The sequence below is a fragment of the Mesoplodon densirostris genome, chromosome 5 (genome assembly GCF_025265405.1).
Source record: "Mesoplodon densirostris isolate mMesDen1 chromosome 5, mMesDen1 primary haplotype, whole genome shotgun sequence".
NCBI classification, from domain to species: Eukaryota; Metazoa; Chordata; class Mammalia; order Artiodactyla; family Ziphiidae; genus Mesoplodon; species Mesoplodon densirostris.
In genome coordinates, this window is record NC_082665.1 from 95,749,871 (window position 1) to 95,771,904 (window position 22,034).

Genomic DNA, 22,034 nt, shown 5'->3' on the forward strand with positions numbered 1-22,034 from the left:
TTATCATTGTATTGGGATGGAGGGAGCTATGGTTACCTCCAAAGATGTGGGTTTTCCAGGGAGAGGAAGTGATGTGAGAAAAGGCATGAAGTTGGAAATGTATTGGATGTTCACTGGCAAAGTGTAGCAGGTAGTTAATTTTAACTTCAAAGGGAGCTTTAAAGTCAATGTTGGGAGGTACTATTACCCAGGAGTGTGGATGCAGGAAGGTGTGAGCAAATTGGAACTCATTACTGCAACAGAATACCACAATTCTCAGAGACATATTTCTAGAAAAATGTAACTTATTAATACTATAGGAAGAAATAGAACACGTATAAATGTTCCTATAAACACTATAGAAATGGAATCCACATTTAAAATTATTCCTAGAAAAAAATCACCAGACCCAGATGGCTTCACTGGATAATGCTATTCAATATTTAATGAAGAATTAATACCAATCTTATACAAATACTTAAAGAGAATAGAGAAACTTCCCATCTCATTTTATGAGTTCTGGATAACTTTGGGCATTTTAAGAAATGTTAATCCTATTTGTGAAAATACATGCAATATTTCAAAATGTTAACAAATGAAATATTGTAATACATAAGAAGAATAGTATATCATAACCAAGTTGGGTTTATGCCAGGCACACAAGGTTATTCTAATTTTAGATAATTTATCAGTATATTTTCCTAATAGGTTAAGGGAGAAAAATTATATTACCTCTATAGTTGCAGGGAAAACATCCGATAAATTTGTCTCTTGTGATCAGACTTTTTGCAGATTAAGAGTAGAATGGAACATCCTTAAACTGATAAAAGATTATCTGCCAAACAAACTGTAATAAACATCATACTTAATGATGAAACCTTGGCAACATATTCTTTGTGATTAGAAAGGAGAGGGGTGCCTACTTCACCTTTAATCAACATTTTGATGTAGTCCCTCCCAGTGCAGTATTGTAAGAAAAAGAAATGGTATAAAAATTAGAAAGGAAAAACCAATACTGCTGTTATTCACAGATGATATGATTGTGTAGATAGGAAATCCTAAAGAATCTACAGATAAGTTACTAAATTAAATTCTGATACAAAATCAGTATACAAATATGAATTATATTAACACCAGCCACAAACAGGTTGAAAATGCTTTTTCTTAAAAGATACCTGTTAAAATAGCATAAAAACCACTGAAGTACTTAAGAATAAATCTAATAAAAGATGTACAAGATCTTACAGAGAAGACCATGGGACTTTATTTACGTTAATTAAAGACCTTAATAGAGATATTATACCATAGTCATGGATTGGTTACTTTACTTTTGAAAAATGTTTCCCCCAAATTGAATTATAGATTCAAACAAAGCCAGTCAAAATACAAAGTGTGTGTGTTTGTGTGTGTGTAAAATGACAAATTGTTTTAAAAATTTATACGGAAATAGAAGAGTTATGAATAACCACTCAGTTGAGGAAGCTTTATTAGAAACAAGGTTTATTATAAAGTCGTAGCAATCAAGACGTTGAGGTGTTGGAAGTTTTGGTGTACTGAACACAGATTAATGGATTATAATTGAAAATACATAAACAGACAAAAGTAGCACTTTAAAACATTGGGGAAAAGACAGTCTGTTCAATAAATGGTGCAGGGCTTCCCTGGTGGCGCAGTGGTTGAGAGTCCGCCTGCCGATGCAGGGGACACAGGTTCGTGCCCCAGTCTGGGAGGATCCCACATGCCGCGGAGCGGCTGGGCCCGTGAGCTATGGCTGCTGAGCCTGTGCGTCCGGAGCCTGTGCTCCGCAACGGGAGAGGCCACAACAGTGAGAGGCCCACGTACAGCAAAAAATAAAAAAAAAATAAAAAAAAATAAATGGTGCAGAGAAAAATGGGTATCTTTATTAAAAAAAGAAGAGAAGGAAATTAATTTCTTCACATGCTATACAAAAATGAATTTTAAGGGAATTGTAGACCTAAATATGAAAGGTAAAACTATAAAGATTTTACTAGGTAATATAGGAGAGTATCTTTAATCTGTTGGGTTGGAAAAGAGTATTTAAACATGTTACTTTGTTTAAGCTAATTATAGTGGGAAAGACTGATAAATCTACATTAAAATTAAGAACTTCTAGTCTTGAAAAGACATCATTAAGAGAGTAAAAGTCACAGAGTAGATGTTTGCAATTTATGCAACTGACAAATGACTCATATCCAGAATATGTAAATAACTTAAATCTGAAAAATCAGACATCTCTATAGAAAAAAAGACATTTTACAGGTGAGAAACCCAAATGGCTAATAAGTTTATTAAGAAATGTTCCTCATTCATAATGCAGAAAATGCAAGTAAGATACCATTGCACATGTGCCATATTTGCTTAGTTAGTACAAATGGGAAGCAGAGAAGTCTCTTCCACTGCTTGTAGGAGTGTAAATTGTATAATCATTTTACAAAACGCTTGGGCATTAAGCAGTAGGTTTAAGATATGCACACCTTAAAACCAAACAGTTGTAATCCCAGATATTTATTTCAGGAAAAATAGGCACATGAATACCAGAATCCATGTACAAAAGAATGTTCATAGCTACATTATACATAATAGCCTGAAAATGAAAAATCAGAAATTTATATCAACATTATAATGGATGAATATACTGTATTATAGTCATGCATTGAATGAACTCCTGAACATGCAATTACCTGGATAAATCTTGAGAGTATTGAGTGAAAGAAAGCAGATATAAAAACTTTTTTAGGGCCTCCCTGGTGGCGCAGTGGTTGAGAGTCCGCCTGCCGATGCAGGGGATACGGGTTCGTGCCCCGGTCTGGGAGGATCCCATATGCCGCGGAGCGGCTGGGCCCGTGAGCCATGGCCGCTGGGCCTGCGCATCCGGAGCCTGTGCTCTGCAACGGGAGAGGCCACAACAGTGAGAGGCCCACATACCGCAAAAAGAAAAAAAAAAAAAAACTTTTTTAAATTCTATTTATATAAAGTTTAAAAATTGACAAAGTGATACTTTATTGTGTAAGGTTGTAGAGTTATCTGGTAAAAGTTTAAAGGCAAACAAGAAAATTGTTACTCTAAAAGCCAACATAATATAACCTCCATGGGGGAAAATGAGGAAGGGGCACATGGGAACTTAGGTACTCTGGCAGCATTCTATTTCTTAACCTTTATGTTATACACTTGTTCACTTCATAGTAATTTATTGTTTTATTTAGCTTTTTAAGAAGACCAATAACGTTGACAAACATCTTTCAAGGTTGAGAGAGCAAATATAAAATGTTAGATATGATACAGTACACTGACACATGCATATTATATTATGAACAACTTTCTGCCAGTCAAATTGCAGACTTAGTTGAAATTGATAAATTCTGAAGAAAATACAAAAATAAATGACTCAGTAAGAAAAAAAAGTCCTGGTTGGTTCTATAATTATTAAAGAATAGATTCCAAAGTTAAAATTCTTTCTTACAAAGAAAATGCTTGGCCTAGATAGTTTCAGGGTAAGTACACCCCAAATTCAAGAAACAGATTGAAGAGAGAACATTTTCCATTTATTTATTTTTTAATATTTATTTACCTATTTGTTTTTGTCTGCGTCGGGTCTTAGTTGTGGCACGCGGGGTTTTTCATTCTGGCACACAGACTCTTCGTTGCAGCGTGTGGGCTTCTCTCCAGTTGTGATGAGCGTACGGGCTCAGTAGATGCGGTACACGGGCTCTCTAGTTGTAGTGCGGGCTTAGTTGCTGCGTGGCATGTGTAATCACAGTTCCCTGACCAGGGATCGAACCCACGTCCCCAGCATTGTAAGGTGGATTCTTAACCACTTGGACCACCAGGGAAATCCCAATATTTTCCATTTTCTAATGAGTTTTTAACATAACCTTGATATCAGAACAAAGAGAAAAGGAAAGGAAAATTATAGTCTAACCTCATTTAAGACTATCAATGGAAAAATTCTAAAATTGCTAATACTCTATTAACAATGTGAATTCAGCATTGCATAAAAAAGATTATGTGTCATTACTAACTTGAGTTTATCTCTGGAATGCAAGGTTGCTTTAACAATGCAAAATCAATTTTTAAATACAAAATGTAATTCATCACATTAACAGATAAAGGGGAAAATCATAGGATCATCTCAATAATAAATAAAAAACATCTGAAAAACTTAATGCATAAAAAAGCACTTCCTTAAGGTACTAAAGGACTTTCACCAAGAAAAACTACAGCACACATCTTACTTAATGATGAAACTTTAAAAGCATTTCCTTCAAGATCAGAATACAAGGATGTCATTATATTGGAGGTCCTAGCTAGTGCACTGACAATAAAAAAAAAAAAGAAGAAAGGTCTAAGAATTCAAGAGGAGGGACTTCTCTGGTGGTGCAGTGGATAAGACTCCACGCTCCCAATGCATGGGGCCCAGGTTTGATCCCTTGTCAGGGAACTAGATCCCACATGCATGCCGCAACCAGGAGTTCGCATGCCACAACTAAGTAGCCCTGGAGCCGCAACTAAGGAACCCATCTGCTGCAACAAAAGGAGCCCATATGGGGCAACTAAGACCTGGTGCAACCAAATAAGTAAATAAATATTAAAAATAATAATAAAGAGAATTCAAGAGGAAAAAATATATTCTTATTCACAGGGGAGTTATTGTCTGCATAGGCCCATCTTCCCTCCCCACCTCCACAAAGAATATGCAGATGCATTGGTAGAATTAATAAGAGTTTAGTAAGGTTCTGGAAACAAGTAAAAATTTTATTTCTATGTACCATCAAAAATCAAAAGCTATAGTAAAAAAATAAAAAGGTAATTTGCAAGAGTTTTATGCAGAAAATTAAAACTTTATTAGAAGTCATTAATCTAACAGTACAGAGTATATTCTTAGATAGAAATTCCCCAAATTGATTGTCCATCCTCCATAAGAATTTTTAATTTATTAAACTGGCTAATTCTAAAATAGACTGGTAGAGCAAATAGCCAATAAAGTTAAGATACTTGTGAGGAGGCACAAGGTGAGAGCATTTGATTTACTAAATACCAAGACTTATAAACGAAATGGTATTTGGTGCAAGGATAGGTAAATTGACGTGTTGATGAATTGATTTATTGCACAGAAGTCAGTTTGTCATTACGTAGTAAAGTTGTACATGACCAAACCTATATCCATTCTTAGGGAAGCCATTGCACACGTGTGTCTCCTGGTGTACAGGTGTGAGAATGCCTACAGCAGCATTGCTTATAGTATTCCCAAATTGGAAACAACCCAATGTCAACAGTAGAATGGATATGTAAATTATAGGATAGTCATACAATTTAATGACATACAGTGATGACATGAATGCATTTTATCTACGTCCAATAACAATTTCAGGAACATACTGAGTGAAAAAGCAAGTCAGAAAAATAGATACAGCATTATTCTGTCTATATAAAGTTCAAAAACAATATAAACTTCAAAAACAAGGACAGTTATTTAGGGATAGATAGCTGGTAACATTTTAAAGAAAAGCAAGGGCATAATAACTAGCACAAAATTCTGGATAACAGTTACCTCTTGGGAGGGTGGGTTTAGGGAGAGAGATGTGATCAGAGAGGAGCACAAAGGGAGACTCTAAGGTACTGGTAACTTAATACGGCATGGTGTATACATGGGCGTTTATTTTGTTATTCTCATAATATTCATTTTAAATTTTAAGTTGTATTATATATTTCACAATAGAAGTTTTTAAAGAGGAAAAAAAATCCTCAAAATAGCAATAGAGGGAAATCATCTAAATGTAATACTTTGTAAGAGCTGACAGCAAATATCATGTTACATGAAATACACATACCATTGCATTAAATTAGAAAAGATAGATTTACCCTCCCCCACAACTGTTTGTTCGGTTTTTAAAGCTTTAGCTAATTCAAAATGCAAAAAATTTAAGTGATTGGTATACATCATAAAAAAGAATAGGGAAATTATTAATGATGTGGCTGTATACTCCAAAGACTTCCCTAAAAATCTTAGAATTAATATTTGGCTGGTTACATGATAGGTAATACAGAAATCAAAAGCTTTTCCTCAAGTTGGCAATATCCAGTTAGCATCTGAAGCAACAGATAAATTCTCCTTACAATAGTGACAGACTTTATAAAATCCCTTGGAATAAATTTAATAAGAAAGGAACAGACCCTGTGTAAATACAGACCCTTATTAAATAAAGGGCATAAAGCAATCTTGAATGATCATAGAGACTTCTTTTTCCTAGATGTGAATACCTAATATTTAAAATAAGTCTAAATTAATATCTAAATTCACTGCATTTCCATTTAGAATCTTGTTTATAAATTTTTTATTGAGATATTGGCATATAATGTTATATTAGTTTCAGTTATAAATATGATTCAATATTTGTATATACTGCAAGATGATCACTACAATATGTCTAGTTAACATTCATCACCACACATTGTTACCCATTTGTTTTGTGATAAGAACTTTTAAGATCTAGTCTGTTAGCAACTTTCAAATATACAATACAGTATTACTAATTACAGTCACCAAGCCGTACATTACATCCCCATGACTTATTTAATACTGGAAGTTTGTACCTTTTGACCCATTTTGCCCACCCTCCACCCCACACTCCCCACCTCTGGCAACCACCAGTCTGTTCTCTATGTCCATGAACTCATGTTTTGGGGGTGTTTGTGTGTTGTGGTTTTTGTGTTTTTTTTAAGATTCCACATGTAAGTGAGATCATAAAGTATTTGTCTTTGTGTGACTTATTAAGTTAGCATAATGCCCTTAAGTAGTTCCCTCCATGTTGTCAGAAATGGCAAGATTTCCTTTTTTAAATAAAATGGCTGAATAATATTCCATTTTGTGTGTGTGTGTTTGTGTCACTTTTTTTTTTTTTTGTGGTACGCGGGCCTCTCACCGCTGCGGCCTCTCCCGTAGCAGAGCACGGGCTCCGGACATGCAGGCTCAGCGCCCACGGCATGCGGGATCCTCCCAGACCGGGGCACGAACCCGTGTCCCCTGCATCGGCAGGCGGACTCCCAACCACTGCGCCACCAGGGAAGCCCTGTGTCACATTTTTTAATCCATTCATCTAATCACTGGACACTTGTTTCCATGTCTTGGCTTTTGTAAATAATGCTGCAATGAACATGGGGGTCACACATCTTTTCAAGTTAGTGTTTTCTCTGTCTTTGGGTAAATACCCAGAATGGATCATATGTAGTTCTATATGTTTAATTTTTTGAGGAATCTTCATGCTGTTTTCCACAACAGCAGCCCCAATTTACATTTCCAACAACAGTGTACAAGCATTCCCTTTTCCACAACCTCACCAGCTCTTCTTTTATCTTTCTGATAATAGCCATACTAACAGGTATGAGGTGGTATTTCATTGTGGTTTAGATTTGCAATTCCCTGATGATTAGTGATATTGAGCACCTTTTCATGTTGCCTGTTGGCCATCTGTATGTCTAAAAATGTCTAGTCAGATCTTCTGCCCATTTTTAAATTGGATTTTTTTTTTTTGGCTCTTGAGTTGAATGAGTTCTTTATATATTTGGATATTAGCCCCTTATCATATATATGATTGCAAATATTTTCTCCCATTCAGTAGTTTGCCTTTTCATTTTGTTGTTAGTTTCTTTTGCCGTGCAGAAGCCTTTGAATTTAATGTAGTCCCACTTGTTTTTTTTATTTTTGTTTTTATTTTTGTTTGCTTTTTTTTTTTTTTTGGAATAGTAAAAAATGATTCTAATACTAATGTCTGTAGAGGAGAGTAGACATCTGAGACTAGCCAAAATTCTTTTGCAAGTTCGGGAGGACTTGCCTCCAAAGTTTCTATAATTAAACCCACTTAGTACTGGAATGGTATAGACAACTAGATTAGATAAATAATATAGAAGATCCAGAAAAAAAAAGATCAGAATATATATGACAAACTAATAAATGATAAGAGTGTCATTTCAGTTTGGATGTAAAGGATGGTTTATGAATATACTGGCATAATGGGGTGTTTGGAAGAAAACAAAGTTACATTTATAGCTTATATCATTTTGAAAATAAGTTCCATTTTTTAATATAAAAGCAATAAAATATAGGAAAATATCATAACCTCCGTGTGGGGAAAAGAAACAAGACAAAAACGTCAAGATAGACATGTTTTACTTCATAAAGATAAGTTGTTTGTATGTGGTGAAACATTACATATACAAGTCTACCTTGGAGATATTGCAAATTTGGTTCCAGACCACTGCAATAAACTGAGTATTGAAATAAGGCAAGTCACATAAATTTTTTGGTTTCCCAGTGTGTGTAAAAGTTGGTTTACACTATACTGTAGTCTGTTAAGTGTGCAATAGCATTATGTCTGAAACAAAAAGACAATGTATATACCTTAGTTAAATAATACTTTATTGCTAAAAAATGCTAACCATCATCTGAGCCTTCAGCGAATCTTTGTGCTGGAGGAGAGTCTTGCCTCGAGTTGATGGCTGCTGACTGATACAGGGTGTTGTTTGCTGAGGGCTGGGGTAGCTGGCAGTTTCTTAAAATAAGACAACAATGAAGTTTGCCCCTTCGATCGACTCTTTAAGGAACGATTTCTCTGCAGCATGCAATGTTTTTTGATGGCATTTTACTTCAGAAGTTTCAAAATTGGAGTCAGTCTTCTCAAACCCTGTGCTGCTTTATCAACTAAGTTAGTGTAAATCCTCTGTTGTCATTTCAACAGTCTTCACAGCATCTTTACCAGGAGTAGAGTCCATCACAAAAAAACACTTCTCTTTGCTCATCCATGAGAAGCAACTCTTCATCCGTTAAAGTTTTATCATGAGATTGCAGCAATTCAGTCACATCTTATGGTTCCCCTTCTAATTCTACTTCTCTTGCTTTTTCTACTACATCTGCAGTTATTTCCTCCACTGAAGTCTTAAACCCCTTAAAGTCATCCATGAGGGTTGGAGTCAGCTTTTTCCAAACTCCTGTTAACTTTGCTATTTTGTCCTCTTCCCATGACTAATGAATGTTCTTAATGGCATCTAGAATGGTGAATCCTTTCCAGAGGTTTTCAACTGACTTTGCCCAGATCCATCAGAGGAATCACTATGGCAACTATAGCCTTACAAAATGTATTTCTTAAATAATAAGACTTGAAAGTCAAAATTACTCCTTGATCCATGGGCTGCAGAATGGATGTTGTGTTAGCAGGCATGAAAACATCATTCATCTCATTGTACATCTCCATCAGAGCTCTTGGGTGATGAGGTGCATTGTCAATGAGCAGTCATATTTTGAAAGAAATCTTTTTTTTCTGAGGAGCAGGTCTCAGTAAACCATGTTGTAAACAGATATGCTGTCATCAAGGCTTTGTTGTTCCATTTATAGAGCACAGGCAGAGTTGATTCAGCATAATTCTTAAGGGCTCTAGGATTCTTGGAATGGTAAATGAGCACTGCCTTCAACTTAAAGTCATCAGGTGTATTAGCCCCTAACAAGAGAGTCAGCCTGTCCTTTGATGCTTGGAAGCCAGACATTGACTTCTCTAGCTATGAAAGTCCTAGATGGCATCTTCCAATATAAGGTTGTTTTATCTACATTGAAAATCTGTTGTTTAGTGGAGCCACCTTCATTAATTATCTAGATCTTCTGAACAACTTGCTGCAGCTTCTACATCAGTACTTGCTGCTTCACCTTGCACTTCTATGTTGTGGAGATGACTTCTTTCCTTAAACCTCATTAACCAACCTCTGCTAGTTTCAGACTGTTCTTCAGCTTCCTTACTTATCTCAGCCGTCACAGAATTGAAGAGAGTTAGGGCCCAGCTCTGGATTAGGCTTTGGCTTAGGGTAATGTTGCAGCTGGTTTGATGTAATATCCAGACCATTAAAGCTTTCTCCATATCAGCAATGAGGCTGTTTCGCTTTCTTATCATTTTTCACTGGAGTAGCCCTTTTAATTTCTGTCAAGAACTTTTGCTTTGCCTTAGGGTAATGTTGCAGCTGGTTTGATGTAATATCCAGACCATTAAAGCTTTCTCCATATCAGCAATGAGGCTGTTTCGCTTTCTTATCATTTTTCACTGGAGTAGCCCTTTTAATTTCTGTCAAGAACTTTTCCTTTGCATTCACAGCTTTACTGTTTGGCTCAAGAGGCCTAGCTTTTGGCCTATTGGAGTTTTTGACATGCCTTCCTCACTTACCTTACTCATGTCTAGCTTTTGATTTAAGTGAGAGACATGCAACTCTTCCTTTCACTTGAATACTTAGAGGCTTAGGGTTATTAACTGGCCTAATGTCAATATTCTTGTGTTTCAGGGAATAATGGCCTGAGGAGAGGGAGAGAGGTGGGAGAACAGCTGTTCAGTGCAGCAGTCTGAACTCATACAACATTTATAGACTAGTTCACTATGAACATGGACTGTGGTGCCCCAAAACAATTACAGTAGTAACATCGAAGATCACTGATCACAGATCAGCATAACAAATATAATAATAATAATGAGAATGTTTGAAATGTTGCAAGAATTACCAAAATGTGACACAGAGACACAAACTGAGCAAATGCTGCTGGAAAAATGGCAACAATAGACTTGCTGGATGCAAGGTTGTCACAACCATTCAATTTGTAAAAACTGCAGTGTCTGCGAAGCGCAGTAAAGCCAAGTGTAATATAACAAGGTAGGTCTGTATTAAAACTAATGAGGGGAATAGAGTCAAGATGGTGTACTAGGAGGACGTGGAATTCGCATCTCCTCACAACTAGGGCACCTACCAGGCACTGGTGGGGGACCACGGACTCCTAAGGGGACAGGAGGAACCCTCAGCGACCAGGTAGGACATGGGGCATGGGGGGAGTGAAGGGAGAGGAGAACTGGAGGCAGGACGGGACTGGTGCCCCTGAGGGGTGGCTGGGGGAGGGGAAGGGATCCCACGCCCAAAGGGGGAAATTGGGGAACCACTGGGAGGGCAGAGGGTCAAAAGGGAGCGTGGCCAAGATTCCCCTGCCCACTTGGGCCCCCAGGAACCTGCTGAGATGCTGTGCCTGATCCTCTGCCCACCTAGGCCCCCTCCAGCTGAGCGGGTCCTGAGGGAGTGGGAGGGAGGGAAGGGGGAGCAAAAGTAAAGGCTGGACTAGGGGACCGGCACCCCTGAGGGGTGGCTGGGGGAGGGGAGGAGTTCCTACACCCAGCGGGACCCACCCACGGTTAGGGGTCCAGCGGCAATGGGGAGACTCTAGGAGAGATGGGAAGGGGCACGAGGGAATGGAAGAGAACAGGGCCAGTGCCTTCCCTGTCCACTTAGGCACCGGGGAGTCTGTTGGGCTCCCGGGCCTAAACCTCTGCCCTCGGAGCCTCCTTCCTGCTGTGCAGAACCCAAGCCCCACCCCTACACCCCCACCCAGGGCCCCACCTCTACCCTCGGAGACCCCCTCCAATGCTCTGGGCCTAAATCCCACCCACACGCCCTCACTCAGGGCTCTACCTCCAAACTCCACAACTCCACACTCCAGAGGCCCTCCTTCCACATGCTACCTCTCCTTTCCAGGCACGTCCTAAGCAGAGGCCCCACCCCACGCTCAAGCGCCACCAGCCCCCCAACCTAGGTCCCGCCCCACCCTAAACCCTGCCCTGCCTAAGTTCCACCTCTGCCTAAACTCCGCCCCCATAGCCAAGGCTTTTTTTTTTTTCCTCTTTTAGATGGGGTTCTGTTTTACCTTGTTGATTCATTGTTGTTGAGTCTTTTATATTTTTATTTTTCCTAATCTTTTATATTTCTAATTTTATTCTTTATACTTTGTTAGTGATCACTCCTTTTGGCTTGTTCCACTCCCCTTTTTCTCTTTTCTTTTTTCTGTTGTGGTTTTAATTTGCCTTGTTGCAGTTGTTTCAATTATACTTTTATTTTTCCTAATACATATATTTTTTCTTTTTTCTTTTTTTTAACATCTTTATTAGAGTATAATTGCTTTACAATGGTGTGTTAGTTTCTGCTTTATAACAAAGTGAATCAGTTATACATATACATATGTCCCCACATCTCCTCCTTTCCTAATATATTTTTTATATTTCTAATTTTACTTTGTTTTTTATTCTTTGATATTGTACTTCTCCTTTTTTTTTCTTTCTTTCTTCCTTTTTTTTTTAACTGCCCCACAAACCTTGCAGGATCTTAGTTCCCAGGCCAGAGGTCGGGCCCGAGTTCCTGTGGTGCGAGCTCCGAATCTAAACCGCTGGACCAACAGAGAACCTCAGACCACAGGGAATATCAATTAGAGTGAGGCCTCCCAGAGGTCCTCAGCACCAAGACCCAGCTCTATCCAACTGCCTGCAAACTCCAGTGCTGCACGCCTCAGGCCAAACAACCAGTAAGACTGGAATACAGCACCACCCATCAAAAAAAAAAAAAAAAAAAATGAAACGACAAAAAAAATGTTACAGACAAAGGAGCAAGGTAAAAACCTACAAGACCAAATAAATGAAGATGCAATAGGCAACCTACCTAAAAAAGAACTCATAGTAATGATAGTAAAGATGATCCAAAATCTCAGAAACAGAATGGGGAAAATACAAGAAACATTTAACAAGGACTAGAAGAACTAAAGAGCAAACAAACAACAATGAACAACACAACTACTGAAATTAAAAATACTCTAGAAGGAATCAATAACAGAACAACTAAGGTAGAAGAATGGATAAGTGAGCTGGAAGATAAAATGGTGGAAATAACTGCCAAGGAGCAGAATACAGAAAAAGAATGAAAAGAATTGAGGATAGTCTCAGAGACCTCTGGGACAACATTAAACGCACCAACAGTCAAATTGTAGGGGTCCCAGAAGAAGAAGAGCAAAAGAAAGGGTCTGAGAAAATAAGAGATTATAGTCAAAAACTTCCCTAACAGGGGAAAGGAAATAATCAAGTCCAGAAAGCACAGAGAGTCCCATACAGGATAAACCCAAAGAGAAACACGCTGAGACACATATTAATCAAACTATCAAATATTAAATACGAAGAAAAAATATTAAAAGCAAGGGAAAAGCAACAAATAGCATACAAGGGGATCCCCATAAGGTTAACAGCTGATCTTTCAGCAGAAACTCTGCAAGCCAGAAGGGAGTGGTAGGACATATTTAAAGTGATGAAAGGGAAAAACCTACAACCAAGATTACTCTACCCAGCAAGGATCTCATTCAGATTCGATGGAGAAATTAAAACCTTTACAGAGAGGCAAAAGTTAAGAGAATTCATCACCACCAAACCAGCTTTACAACAAATGCTAAAGGAACTTCTCTAGGCTGGAAAAACAAGAGAAGGAAAAGACCTACAAAAATAAACCCAAAACAATTAAGAAAATGGTAATAGGAACATACATATCAATAATTACTTTAAATGGATTAAATGATCCAACCAAAAAACATAGACTGGCTGAATGGATACAAAAACAAGACCCGTACATATGCTGTCTACAAGAGACCCACTCCGACCTAGGGACACATACAGACAAACTGAGGGGATGGAAAAAGATATTCCATGCAAGAGGAAATCAAAAGAAAGCTGGAGGGGCTTCCCTGGTGGCACAGTGGTTAAGAATCTGCCTGCCAATGCAGGGGGTACGGGTCCAAGCCCTGGTCTGGGAAGATCCCACATGCACAGAGCAACTAAGCCACAACTACTGACCCTGCATTCTAGAGCCTGCGAGCCACAACAACTGAAGCCCGCGCACATAGAGCCCCGTGCTCCGCAACAAGAGAAGCCACCGCAATGAGAAGCCCACGCACCACAACAAAGAGTAGCCCCCACTCGCTGCAACTAGAGAAAGCCTGCACAGAGCAACGTAGACCCAATGCAGCCCAAACTAAATAAACTTATTTAAAAAAAAAAAAGCTGGAGTAGCAATTCTCATAGCAGACAAAATAGACTTTAAAATAAAGCCTGTTAAAAGAGACAAAGAAGGACACTACATAATGATCCAAGGGATCAATCCAAGAAGAAGATACAACAGTTGTAAGTGTTTATGCTCTGACATAGGAGCACCCCAATACATAAGACAAATGCTAACAGCCATAAAAAGGGAAATTGACATTAACACAATAATAGTTGGGGACTTTAACACCCCACAATCACCAATGAACAGATCATCCAAAATGAAAATAAATAAGGAAACACAGCTTTTTGTTTTTTTTAATTTTTTTCTTTTTTTGTTTATTTTATTTATTTATTTTTGGCTACATTGGGTCTTCGTTGCTGTGCACAGGCTTTCTCTAGTTGCAATGTATGGGGGCTACTTTTCATTGCATTGCGCAGGCTTCTCACTGCAGTGGCTTCTCTTGTTGCAGAGCGTGGGATCTAGGTGTGTGGGCCTCAGTAGTTGTGGCACGTGGGCTCTAGAACGCAGGCTCAGTAGTTGTGGTGCATGGGCTTAGTTACTCTATGGCATGTGGGATCTTCCCAGACCAGGGATCAAACATGTGTCCCCTGCATTGGCAGGTGGATTCTTAACCACTGCACCACTAGGGAAGCATGGAAAACAAGCTTTAAATGACACATTAAACAAGATGGACTTAATTGATATTTATAGGACATTCCATCCAAAAACGGGAGAATACACTTTCTTTTCAAGTGCTCATGGAACATTCTCCCGGATAGATCACACCTTGGGTCACAAATCAAGCCTTGGTAAATTTAAGAAAATTGAAATCATATCAAGTATCTTTTCCAAGCACAACACCTTAACACTAGATATCAATTACAGGAAAAAAACTGTAAAACATACAAACACATGGAGGCTAAACAATATGCTACTAAATAACCAAGAGACCACTAAAGAAATAAAAAAATACCTAGAAACAAATGACAGTGAAAACACAACGACCCAAAACCTATGGGATGCAGCAAAAGCAGTTCTAAGATGGAACTTTATATCAATACAATCCTACCTCAAGAAACAAGAAGCATCTCAAATAAACAACCTAAACTTACACCTAAAGCAATTAGAGAAAGAAGAACAAAAAATACTCAAAGTGAGCAGAAGGAAAGAAATCATAAAGATCAGATCAGAAATAAATGAAAAAGAAATGGAAACAATAGCAAAGATCAATAAAACTAAAAGCTGGTTCTTTGAGAAGATAAACAAAATTGATAAACCATTAGCCAGACTCATCAAGAAAAAAAGGGAGAAGACTGAAATCAACAGAATTAGAAATGAAAAGGAAGTAACAACTGACACTGCAGAAATACAAAGGATTGTGAGAGATTACTACAAGCAACTATATGCCAATAAAATGGACAACCTGGAAGAAATGGACAAATTCTTAGAAAAGCGCAACCTCCCGAGACTGAACCAGGAAGAAATAGAAAATATAAACAGACCAATCACAAGCACTGAAATTGAAACGGTGATTAAAAATCCTCCAACAAACAAAAGCCCAGGACCAGATGGCTTCACAGGCAAATTCTATCAAACATTTAGAGAAGACCTAACACCTATCCTTCTCAAACTCTTCCAAAATATATCAGAGGGAGGAGCACTCCCAAACTCATTCTACAAGGTCACCATCACCCAGATACAAAACCAGACAAATACGTCACACAAAAAAACTACAGGCCAATATCGCTGATGAATATAGATGTGAAAATCCTCAACAAAGTACTAGCAAACAGAATAAAACAGCACATTAAAAGGATCATATACCATGATCAAGTGGTGTTTATCCAGGAACGCAAGGATCCTTCAATATATGCAAATCAATCAATGTGGTACACCATATTAAGAAATTGAAGGATAAAAACCATATGATAATAGATGCAGAAAAAGCTTTTTTTTTTTTTTGCGGTATGCAGGCCTCTCAGTGTTGTGGCCTCTCCCATTGCAGAGCACAGGCTCCGGATACGCAGGCTCAGCGGCCATGGCTCACGGGCCCATCCGCTCCACGGCATGTGGGATCTTCCCGGACCGGGGCACGAACCCGTGTCCCTGCATTGGCAGGCAGACTCTCAACTACTGCGCCACCAGGGAAGCCCCCAGAAAAAGCTTTTGACAAAATTCAACACCCATTTATGATAAAAACCCTCCAGAAAGAAGACATAGAGGGAACCTACCACAACATAATAAAGGCCATATATGACAAACCCACAGCCAACATCATTCTCAATGGTGAAAAACTGAAACCATTTCCTGTAAGATCAGGAACATGACAAGGCTGCTCACTCTCACTGCTATTATTCAACATAGTTTTGGAAGTTTTAGCCACAGCAATCAGAGAAGAAAAAGAAGTAAAAGGAATCCAAAACAGAAAAGAAGAAGTAAAATTGTCACTGTTTGCAGATGACATGATACTATACATAGAGAATCCTAAAGATGCTACCAGAAAACTACTAGAGCTAATCAGTGAATTTGGTAGAGTAGCAGGATACAAAAGTAATGCACAGAAATCTCTTGCATTCCTATACACTAATGATGAAAAGTCTGAAAGAGAAATTAAGGAAACACTCCCATTTACCATTACAACAAAAAGAATAAAATACCTAGGAATAAAGCTACCTAAGGAGACAAAAGACCTGTATGCAGAAAACTGTAAGAAACTGATTAAAGAAATTAAAGTTGATACCAACAGATGGAGAGATATACCATGTTCTTGGATTGGAAGAATCAACATTGTGAAAATGACTCTACTACCCAAAGCAATCTACAGATCCAGTGCAATTCCTATCAAACTACCAATGGCATTTTTCACAGAACTAGAAGAAAAAATTTCACAATTTGTATGGAAACACAAAAGACCCCGAACAGTCAAAGCAACCTTGAGAAAGATAAACGGAGCTGGAGGAATCAGGCTCCTGACTTCAGACAATACTACAAAGCTACAGTAGTCAAGACAGTATGGTACTGGCACAGAAACAGAAATATAGATGAATGGAACAGGATAGAAAACCCAGAGATAAACCCAAACATATATGGTCACCTTATCTTTCATAAAGGAAGCAAAAATATACAATGAAGTAAAGACAGCCTCTTCAATAAATGGTGCTGGGAAAACTGTACAGCTACATGGAAAAGAATGAAATTAGAACACTCCATAGCACCGTACACAAAAATAAACTCAAAATGGATTAAAGACCAAATATAAGGGCAGAGACTATAAAACTATTAGAGGAAAACATAGGCAGAACACTCTATGACATAAATCACAGCAAGAACCTTTTTGACCCACCTCCTAGAGAAATGGAAATAAAAACAAAAATAAACAAATGGGAGCTAATGAGGCTTAAATCCTTTTGCACAGCAACGGAAACCATAAACAAGATGAAAAGACAACCCTCAGAATGGGAGATGATATTTGCAAATGAAGCAACTGACAAAGGATTAATTTCCAAAATATACAAGCAGCTCATGCAGCTCCATATCAAAAAAGCAAACAACCCAATCCTAAAACGGGCAGAAGACCTAAATAGAAGACCTAAATATCTTCCAAAGGAGATATGCAGATTGCCAACAAACACATGAAAAGATTCTCACCATCACTAATCATTAGAGAAATGCAAGTCAAAACTACAATGAGGTATCACCTCACACCAGTCAGAATGGCCATCATCAAAAAATCTACAAACGATAAATGCTGGAGAGGGTGTGGAGAAAAGGGAACCCTCTTGCATTGTTAGTGGGAATGTAAATTGGTACAGCCACTATGGAGAACAGTATGGAAGTTCCTTAAAAAGCTAAAAATATTAGTACTATATGACCCAGCAATCCCACTACTAGGCATATACCCCAAGAAAACCATAATTCAAAAAGAGTCATGTACCACAATGTTCATTGCAGCTCTATTTACAATAGCCAGGACACGGAAGCAACCTAAGTGTCCATCGACAGATGAATGGATAAAGAAGATATGGCACATATATACAATGGAATATTACTCAGCCATAAAAAGAAATGAAGTTGAGTTATTTGTAGTGAGGTGGATGGACCTAGAGTCTGTCATACAGAGTGAAGTAAGTCAGAAAGAGAAAAACAAATGCTGTATGCTAACACATATATATGGAACCTAAAAAAAAACAAAAAGGTTCTGATGAATGTAGGGGCAATACAGGAATAAAGACACAGACATAGAGAATGGACTTGAGGACACACGGAGGGGGAAGTGTAAGCTGGGATGAAGTCAGAGTAGCATTGACATATATACACTACCAAATGTAAAATAGATAGCTAGTGGGAAGCAGCTGCATGGCACAGCGCGATCAGCTCGGTGCTTTGGGACCATCTAGAGGGGTGGGATCAGTAGCAGGGGAGGGAAACGCTAGAGGAATGGGATATGGGGATATACATATGCATACAGCTGATTCACTTTGTTATACAGCAGAAACTAAGACAACACTGTAAAACAATTATACTCCAATAAAGATGTTTTTTTAAAAAAAAGCTAATGATGCACTATTTTCAAAGGTATGTGGAAACAGTGTTTTTATGGAGCACTTGTGGTATAAACTTTTGGTGCATAGTTCTATCAGAATCTTTAAACAAACCAAACGTATCTTTTGATAGAGTCAGACTCCTTCCGGAAATTGATCATAAATAAATAGGCATGCATAGCTGTATTACAGGATTGTCAGTACAACGTTTTATGTCCTTTAATTGGGCATTGGTTATGTAAATTGTGATACATTCATTCAGTGGAATACTACAAAGTCATTAAAAATGATGTTTTAGATATAGATTTATGGACATGGAAAGATGTTTATTATCTATTATATGAAAAAAGGTTATAAAATGGTATATAGAATATGATCACATTTTTGCTAGAAGTATTACATATGATTAGGAAAATGTCTAGAAAGAGACATACCAAAAGAATAGTAGTTAGTATCTATGAATGAAACAAAGTGATTTTTAAAAGTTATTTCTTCTCTATTACCTAAATTTTAAAATAATCAACAGATGATATCTATCACATAGGTAGAACAGATCATCCATCTATGCAACTATCTGTCATCTTTCTATATATCTCTGGTGGGGGAAGGAGGAAATTCTATGTTGTTATTTTTTTCTGACTCTTATTGCTCTTCCAGTCACCCTGTAACCCACTGCTATTTGGCTTTTGCACTTACTGTGCTGCTGAAACTTGTTTGCCAAGGTCACCTGTGACTTTCCACTTGTCAAATCTAATGTATACATTTCAGTTCTTATCAGTTGGACCTCTGGTTCTGTTCTTGTAAACCATCCCCTCCTTTTAAAAACTTCTTCCTCCTTTGGATTCTGTGTCATCTTTTTTTTTTTTCTTCTTACTTATTGAACTAGATCTCAGTATATTTCGTTGAATATATAGAGAATCATTGTCCACCCCTTATATGTAGATGTTCCCCAAATGTTCATCTTTGTTCCTCATTTCTTTGTATTTTATGACTCATACTATACTATTTTATGTATATCTCTATATCTATATCATATATATATATATATACCTATTTATGAAACTGCTCACAAGATGTCATCCCCTGGATGATTTAAAACCATCTCACATTTCGTATATTCACATCTGAAGTCTCTTCTTCCTTTACCCCTCCAGTACTGTTTCTCTTTTACTCTACAGCTTTCTGTGAAAGGCCACCCTACCACCTGAATCAGACACCTGGAATCATCCTAGGCCTCATCTTGGTTCTTCTCCTCATTCCTCATAGCCATGCTGCTGACCCCACATTCTTAAAATCTTATGAATGAGTCCATTTCCTCGTCTCCTTTCCCACGGCCAGGCTGTATTTCAGGCACACATGACTTTCTCCAGAATTTATGTAGTAGTCTTTAGTCTAAGCTTGGGTTCCACAAAAGCAGAATGAAAAAAAGACTTGTGTTCAGGTTTACTTGGGTAGTTCATCCTGGGGAGTAGGAATGAAGAAACAGAGGAGGGAAAGCCAACACAGTCTGCTTTACCAAGCTGGCCACCACCACAAACCACTCTTGCTCAGTCGTGTAGAAATTTTCCATCTGTTATGTGAAAGGAGGAAGCTGATCATTGATTTCTCAGCTTCCATTCCAGTTTTCAAGGGTGGTGCCATGGACATAGGGTGGTCTCATGGTCATCCAGTCCCCAGCAATTCCAGACTGCACTTGGCATGAATGCCCAGCAGTGATTTGGACACCCCAAAGCCTCAGGAATCCCTGGTGCAGCAAGTGAGAGGTAAGTAGCACATACTCCATACTCCAGCAGTGGCTTCCGGAAAAAGCGGTGGGTCCGAGAGGGTTTGAAGTGGCCCAGAGGAAGTGTCTGATTCACCTTCTAACTGATATTCATGTCCTCCTTTTGAAATCCATCGTTTAGAGCAGAGTAACCTTCCTAAAACAAAATGATTATGTTATTGTCCTGCTTAAAATGTTTCAATGTCTCTCCTAGAGAATTCCAGAAAAATATATGTTCCTTAGCATATCGTAAAGGCCCTCTCTTTATGACCTGGCTCCTTCTTACCTCCCACTTCCCCAAATAAACCCTTCCCAGAACATGTCTGACTCTTATTCCAGCTCCTTATCTATAATATCCTGTACCTTCTCCCAAGAATGCCCTTCCTCTCCTTTTTTGCTTAACAATTCTCTCCTTCAAGAAACCCTACTTGTCACTCTACTATACTTCCCAGGCTGAATTAGTCCCCTTCCTAACTGTTCCAGCAGCACCCTGTGTTTACCTTCATCATAGAACTTATATTCTGTTACGTTTTGGGGGGTCTAATTTATCTGTTAAAACTACATTGTCAATTCCTAACACATAATAAGTGCTAAATAACTGTTAAAATTGTTCCAAAATCTATGGGAAAGCTGCATATCAGGGAAAGTGAACCAACTGCATTACTGAAATGAAGAATAACCACATTCATGTATGTCTAAATACTTTTGATGTTTTAGTTCCTCTCAGAAGGTGTTAATCTAACGTGTCTGTTAGATGTGCCTTAGCGAGAATGCAGATTTTAAGCATTGCATGAAGGAGTAGTAGGTGAAGAGATGAGAGAGGTGGCAGCTCTGATATGCTGGAATGGTCCAAAGAGCAGTCTTGTTATTACTGATGGAAACACCACTTCGTGGCTCACCTGCCTGCAAGAAGTGTGAAAACTGATAATCGGTGTAACAATTTGCTAGAGGAAGTAGTTCAGCCCTGCAGATACGTTGCACCCACACGCTGGATCTGGCAAAGCTGTCACTTGAGTCTGGATGAAATTGGGCTGTGGGCCAGGATGATTTTTGTAGAGTTCAAAAATGTGACAAAAGGCACTAATACTGTACTTCCCCAAGAACTGAGTCTTGCCATCGAGAGGTGTGGCATTGCTATAACCCTGGAAAGTGTGGCAAAGACTCAGGAAAATATCATAGGCTGAGAGATTATTTTTCACTTCCCAATAAATCTGCCAGGCTGAATTCATTTGCAAAAGAATAGATTCGGCTTGATTTGTTTGGCTTTTGTAGTTCAGCTTTCGTAGAATTAATTTGGGCCAAATATAACTCTATTTTTTAAATGAATAATTCTTTACTTGATTAGAAAAATAATAAAATGCTTATAACTATTTCTGGTTTTAGTGTTTCTAATGGTTGCCTTTCTAACTTCAAATAATACAAAACGGTGCTGTTTCTTCAACTGTAAACTTCAGGCATTATTTATTAGCTGAACTTCTGAGAAGCTGAAAGGTATTGTGTCTACTTAAACTATACTTTCTCTCCTCCCCTTCCACCTCCAACTTAAAACAGCTGTTATTTTTGTTTTATTTTTAATTTTACCAAGACAGCATCTCATAACACCCAATGATGTTAGATAGCATCAAACATTTATTTAGTGCTTACTGTATGCCAGGATCTGTTCTAAACACTTTATATAAAGTCATTTATCCTAAATTGGACCTATGAAATAGAGATTATTGTCCCCATTTTTCAGACATGGAAACTGGGGCACAGAGCAGTTTCTTGCATAACTTGTGAAAGGTTACCACTTAATAAGTGGTAAAGCTGGGATGGCTCTATTAACTGTGCTATTACTTATTATGCTCTACAGTTTCCCTTGGAGGAAA